Source organism: Sylvia atricapilla, chromosome 1 (genome assembly GCF_009819655.1).
Source record: "Sylvia atricapilla isolate bSylAtr1 chromosome 1, bSylAtr1.pri, whole genome shotgun sequence".
Taxonomy (NCBI): domain Eukaryota; kingdom Metazoa; phylum Chordata; class Aves; order Passeriformes; family Sylviidae; genus Sylvia; species Sylvia atricapilla.
The window spans coordinates 14,833,777-14,841,384 of NC_089140.1; positions in this window are offsets into that span (position 1 = coordinate 14,833,777).

Sequence of the window (7,608 nt, forward strand, 5' to 3'; positions counted from 1 at the left end):
ACTCATTTGTTATCTCTTGTTTTTGTTTTTTTTTCTCACTTTAAGTGCATAATGCTTCTCCAGGGAATGTTTGTTAATACATAAAAGGAAAGCTGTCGTTCTGGAGCTTGCAGTGTGTCTTCTGAATATACAGAATTAACATAAAGAAAACAAAACAAAAAAAAAGTATGAGACTCTACCAAAACAAACAAATAAATACAGTTGAAAGTCTCATTTTGCTTAAGAGACCTCAACAAATCGTCAGCCAATGCCATAAGGAGAAACAGATATTGCAATGGTTAATTTCTGGAATGTGAAGTGAAGCTTTGGTGCACTCAGCATAGTTGGTCTGATTCTCAGGGTTGGCAAGGTCTGTCTGGTAGTTACAAACATATGGTGTTAAAATACAATATGTTTGAAACTCAGATGCATAGACCAAACTTGTTGGAACTACAGAGATGTGTAAAAATCTGGTGTAATTATATCTGAGTTGAGTTTATTGGAGCAGGAGCAAGCAGCAGTTCAGTGCAAGAATAATAATGTGTAGATACAGAATTGGAAAGGGATTGTGATTCTCACTTAAGGCTATGCATATCAAGAATTTTGGGTTGCACTATCAAAAAGGAAAGCCTAGTTTGCATCCATCCACATAATAAGGTTTCCTGTTTTCCCTTGTGGGGGAAAAAAAAGTCGAAAAAGATTTTATGTGGGATCATCTAGAAATGTCTTTTTTTTTTAACCCCAGTATTAAAAGCCTGCAGAAGCAATTGTTAAAGTAGAGAGATGGTCCACAGGTTTCTATGAACTAAATTATCTGAAAACTCACTTTATTTGGTTCTCTTTCTTACTGGGAAGATTTGAACAGAGGTGTCTATGGTAGGCAGTATTTTAAATCCCTGGCCTTTAGATATTATGAAGAACTTTCATTTTCTCTTATTAATGACTAAGTACTCTAAAAAGGACAAGAGCTCCTGTGTCATCTTAAGAGAAGAACTTTAAAACACTCTCCACAACACTTAGATAAATGTTATGGCCATTAGATTATAATATTTCTCTAGTTCCCTTATTATTTTAAGTATTTCATAACCAAAACCATTCATCAGTACAGATGAAGACCATCTGAGTTTTCTTTAGGAAGGTGAATTTCCATCATTGCTGAGTGACAATGGTTCAGGTTTTTATTAGAAGAGGATATAACTGAACCTTGGTTTTTAATGTCCTGCAGGAACTCAGTGACTACTGGGATTTCATGTTAAAGATTGATCATACCCAATGTTTCATGCATGCTGGGCTTGCTCTGAACCCAAATTGGTTGTGGAAGAGCAGTTAGGTAAAGAAAAACCAAATTTTAAGATCTGCAGGTGGTTAGGTAGAGTGAAGAATTAGGTAGATTAGGCCATACCAGAAGCAGATCTTCACATGCCCAGAGAATTTAGCTGAAAAATCCTGAGTAACTGGAATTAGGTGGAAGCTGAAAATAGTAATTCGGAGCTTTTTAGATGTCTCCAGGATCTTGACTGACCAGGGTTTTGCAAATATAAAAAAGCTATCTGAAGTTAAAAAATTAAAATTTGATTTGTTTAAGGTGAATTTTATTTTTTATTTAAAAGATTCATTACCTATTTCAGTAGCTGTTGATAGGCCTTCAGTGGAGCGGTTGAGTTCTTGCAGGTGATGACTAATTCCTGTTTAGTAACCATGGTAGGTGACCCTGGTGGGACTCAGCTGCCTCACCCAAGTTTTACTTTTGGGCTATTCCTTCCTACTGCCTTTGCAATTATGGGGGTCTAGTCAGTAGAGCCTGGCACACCTCAGAGGCACATAAGTAAAGTGAGATGAATTCCAACCCATCTCTTACTCCTGACATCAGTCCAATCAGTGACGTGTGTTTTCCTGTCATGAGGTGTTTGGGGTTTGGGATATGACTTCATTCCTGTGCTCTAATTTTCACTCTGAGTTCTGTGGGGTGAAAAGTCTTAGAATTTGTTGTCTCACCTGCAACTGGTATCTGTTTTGCCAAATATATTTAGATATTGTTTCATGACAAGGCAATCCTTTGTTTCATGTAATGTACCATATCTCACACAACACCAAAGGAAACAATAGCATGAAAAAAATTGCTTTTTTCCCGTAAATATTTGAAATCCAGACAAATTTTTATAAAACATCTGAGCAGTCTCAACATAGAGAGGATAGCTGTGGAGGCCTTATCCTGCAGAGATGTTTAATTCTAAGGTTCAGAGCTTATTCCTGCAGCCAGATGTATTTGGATTAATCATTGCAGCATCTTTCAGAGAAGAACAGAAGAAATTAGCTTAATTATATTAATAATAGTGCTTTGGTGCCATGCCATTTATTCTAAATATTGTCAAAAATCTTCATGGGATTCATTGCTAATTTTTGGTGTTACACTAATTTGCAAAATGGGTAAACTCTTCACTTCAATAGTGTTCTTCACCATGAATCCAGGACTGTACCTACCTTGCATTCTTCACCCTAGACTGCTTTATCTTTAGTTGCTGATTGCTTCATAAATAGTGCTCTGCTCCTGAATAATGTTTATATGTTCTGTTAATGTTTTTATCTTAACATTGTTTCTTGCTTAAACGTGTGTTCCAGAAGGTCTGAAAAATTATGTTTTCAACTCCTGTTAATTTCTCCTTTGACAGGTAGTTTATGGGCAACAATTTTTCAGACTCTATTTCAAGACATTCTAACAACAGCCTAGTCTTAATCTGAGTCAAATCACAGTCACATTTTCTGTTGAACAGTAATGCACTACATTTGTTTTACAGCCTCTGTAACTCCATTTTAAGGACATATGCATTGCTTGGATCTCCATTCTCTTTAAACTGATGCATGCTGGTATGAATCCTAAGCAAACTGTTTCGGTGCCTTTTTCCCAGCCTGTTTTTCCTCTGGAATAGTGATGGATAACCCTTTCTGTTGACCTGGGCAAGATCAGAGAAAAAAAAAGCAAACAGACAGACCTGTCCATTGCTGTGACTACCTAGTCTGGAATGCCAAACTTAGCAAACAGGCCATTCTTCATACATAAAAGAAAATATAGACACAGTACCCAGCTAGCCAGGAATCACCAAATGTACCAGAGCAGAGCCCATGGCTTATATGAAATGGAAATATTTCATGTAAATTCATCAGTGTGTTCTTTTACTTGCTTGCTACACAATGCTGTCTCTCATGTCCTACTACACCAGAGCTCAGGATTCATTGCTTCATTAACTTTTCTTACCTTTCAGAATGTTAAAAAATATGCAAGAATATTTATGGTGTATATCTGTTACTACAAGTTATCTGTTTGTTCATATACACACATGCATAAAGCTATTTTTAAAGATTAGGAAGGTCACAAAGTCATGGGCTTGGCCTAGATTCTTGATCCCTTGGTTATACCGCATCTGGCTGCTCCATCCCTTCCCAGGAGATTACTCCCACTGCAGCAAAGGCTGCTGTTCAAATCCCCATGTATTAGCAAACTGAAAACAGCAGTAGTCCAAATTAAAAATGCTCCACTGGACCAGCAGCTGCAGACACAGTCTTTCTCCCATTTATTTGAAGTGGCTGAAGAGGCTACTGTCTCCAGCTGTAGGATCAATGTTCTTTTCAGCTGCTCCAGCTATATCCAGCATGGATGGCAACATTACAGAATGGAAATATTAATTCTTCTCTTTTCAGTCACAGAGTTTTAATTTTATCCCATAGCATGTTGGCTACATTACCCCATCTCTTCCTGAAGCTTGAGAAGGTATGTCACTCAGCAATGTGTTAATGTAACTTTCCTCCTTGTTCAAAATAGTTTCCAAATCCTAAGCATGCAGGTTATGAAAACCCCACTCTGAAGATGATCTTGGAATTTCCATGGAAAGCAGCCCTGGGCAGGTGCTTATGTGTGATTTTGACTTATGCAATATATGGAAGGTCATACATCATGTCAGACATATTTCATTCATCGGAGTACTCTTCCTAAATGCTTTGAGAAACTAGCCAGAATGGGCAATTTCCTTTACCAGGAAAAGTTTTTGAGGATTCATTTGGTCTCCCCTTGAGCTAAGGGGACACATCTCTTTTGGGGAGTAGCATGGGGGAGTAGGTAGCAGAAAAGTTCCAAATACTTTTTATTCTACTTTCCTGATGGGAAAAGATTCCATTTTATCCAAACCTTCTGCTCTCCCTTCTCAGAATCTTAACAAATTCATCAGAAAGCTCTTTTATTCCTCCATTAAAAGAATGTTGAAAACTTCCCTTTCACAGTCCTACTTGGATCTAAATCTGCATTTGACATTTCATGCTACACCCAGTTCCAACAGATGTAGGCTCGGTGGCCTTGCAATTAGGCACTATGTTAAGTGATATCTAATTTTAGGACATGCCATATGGCTCTCCCTGTATTCTCCTAAATTGTGTATGAAAGGTGAGCATGCTGTTTGTTACAGAGATCCATTACTTCCTGAAGTCACGGGAAGATTCCTGCTTCCTCAAGAAAATGTAGTCAGTGCTCCTTGGCCCACAATCCATCAGCAGGTTTTATAGAGCCCCTTTATGTTCTAGTTAAAGATATGATCTCAAAAAGAAAATATAGGCATCAATTAATATCAGAACGTTGATCCCTAGCCTGAGAATGTAAGTTTCAGGATGAGTATGTAGCAGTAATTTTTCTACTTTTCCCTTTAGAGGATGCTATTTGGCATAAGGGACTAGTAATCTCCAATGGTTAAGTTACTATTAATTTCAGTGAACAGACCTGTCTTCTGTTATCTGATCATCTGGGATCTTTTTAAAAGAAAAACATCATTCCAGTATTAGAAAGAATATTTTAGCTTGCCATATTTAATCAAAACATATTGAAGCAAGATGCAAAGCAGTATCAGATAAAAGCTAAATTCCTCTGTTAGATGCTAAGTGAGTATAACCTTCCTGTCTAAAGAGAGTCAAAGAGTTTTAGGTATGACTGGCTTAGGGTTATGCAGAAATTAATAGGGAGTAGTGATTTAATAATGACACAGTTAAATATAATAATAAAACACAAAGATAATTATGTGTTGACTGTATGTTAGGACATTTTAGGGGTTGAGATATACTTTGAGCAGAGTGTCAGGTTTTTCTATTTGCCTCTCCCATTAGGAATTAGATCACATTCCACAAGGCTAAAGGTAATCACCTTGTTTTTATTTTCCATTATGAATTTTTCAATGCTGCTCTGTTAGGCTCTAACAACATGTTTTCTAAACGGGGTCCATCTGACCAGTGGTGAGTGCTCTGCTCGCTGGTGATGTATCCATCACTGGGAGTGTGTTCCCTCCTCACCTGACAGCACTGCTTATCCAACTGTTCCCAGAGTGGGAATATACAGGAGGCACTTAGAGAGACAGGGGAAGCTATTCCCTGGAAATCAGGGCTCTTTGAGATGAACAGAGGGAGGTTTGAGATGATGCTTCACCACATTCTGCTGAGTCAAGTCAGCATTAAGTCAATACATATTCTCTCTTGGGAGTCCTAATTACAGCTAAGGATCTTTGGAAGTCATAGAAGGAAAGAAAGAGAAGGGCTGAAGTGCTTTACTAGCCTCTTCTTTTGAATATCCAAGGAAAATACAAGGAGGCCTCCATTACTCATGGAACCCAAGAAATGCAGCTGCAGATTCTACCCAGCATCAATCTCACTGATTTAACCCACAGAACTCTACTGAAGAAGGATTTTTGTAGTGATCAATTAGTCAGCAGTAAGTATCTACAGAGCTGTCTGTAATGGGCTTACTATAAGATTTGCCAGCATCACTGTTCTATCTCATCTACACACTGCTGCTGGTGCTTGGTCTCCATTTCTTCTTGCTTGAATTGATGTACATGACATCCAAATTTTTTGTTTTGGTGCATTTAGTATTTTGTAACAGTTTATATCATTATAAGAGTTTTCAGTGCAATTTGCTGAGGGTAATTTGCCTGTAGTCGTCCTTCAAGGAAGTAAAAATTAAAAAGCAGTCATAGTCCTCTTTTGGAGTGACACAGCCGAAATAAATCCATTGCCCAAAACTGAACAGTAGGTGAATTTGGCACGAGCCAGCTGTGCAGAAGGATGGGTGGAAGTGGGTGTCACTGGCATACAACTGGAAAAGCTGCTTTTGCAAGGGCAGAGAGAAGTGACAAGAGGAGAAGTAAAACCTTGCTTTGGGGAGAAAGTCCAGCAAAAGAACGTTGTTGTCAAAGTGATGCTTAAAGCGAGGCATGAAATGGCAAGCGACACAACTACTTTCTATAGTATTTAATTCCTGCCTGGTTAGCAGAGCCATAAGCCAGAGGCTTCTGGAAACTCTCCTGGTGTGCACTTGGCAGCCAACAGCCTCAGGAGCCGCTCAGGCAGCCGGGTGGGTGCCCCTGCCCGGTGCTGCTCCCCGAGCCCCGGGACACCCTCTGCATCCCCCCGGGGAAAGTGCCATTAGCGCCCTATTAGCAGAACGAGCAGCCAGATCAGGTTGGAAGATATCCTGCAGCATGAGCTGGTAATTAAGGATCCTCAATTAGGCAGAGCCTTGAGGCAAGAGGATGACCTATGTCTGAGAAGAACAGGTGGGGCTGTAAATCAGTGTAAGTCGCTTGAGAACTCTTGAGGTTTGTTTGGGGTTTTTTTGTTGTTGTTTTTGGGGTTTTTTTTTAGTTTGTTTTGGTTTTTTTTTGGTGGTTTTTGTTTTTTTTTTTTTTTATTTTTTTGGAGGGGATTTGTTTTGTGGTGGCTTTTTGTTTGGGTTCTCCTTTTACTTATATATATATTATATAATAATATTTATTACTTTCTATTCCTAAGTGATTTAGAGTGAACTGCTCCAAAATAGTAAAGTGTAGATACAGAACAAGAGAATTACCAAATATTTGAATTAGCAATCATTCCCAGAATTTTGAGTACAAGTTTTTGATACAGACTGTTATGAAAAACTAATGAAGCTACTGGTTAGTGGAACATCAGGGAGACACCCCAGATAATTATCTGAAAATGAGCAGTCTTGAATCTCTTGGAGTCAAAGTCCTATGGATTATAAGCTCCATTTTCTGGCCCACAGTGCCTTGCTTTCAGCCATTTCTTACTCTTCGTTTTTACCCATCCACTTTCAGATGTAACTAATCTCCCCTGGGTGGAGATTCCAGAATTACTGCAGAGACTGTCCCATTGCACATTCCGTAATAAAAAATACGCCACAACAGGTTATATTTAACAAGGAAAAGAGGAATAGAAAGCGGTACAGCTGCACAATGAATATAATATAACATTGACTTGGAATTTCCTGACTTCAGCAGTGCTTCCAAAATAATAATGCATTCATAGAATTACACTTAGCTTTCTGCTTTTAAAAGGAAAATATTTGAAAGCAAAAGTATTTTCATCTTCCAAGTTCTTCTGGCTCTGTGTGTGAGATAGTGGAAATAACACAGGGCTGTGTAACCACAGCAAACAAGTGGGGTGGGAATTCTGTTGCTGCATGGCTGGCCCAAACCAGAGCAATCGTGAGGCCTGTATTTTGAATTTAATAGGTAAATGTTTTTTTCCTCTAAACTCCTTTCATTTCTATGGATGAAAATAAAATTACTCAGTTGTAGACAGAACTGATGGTGACCTACA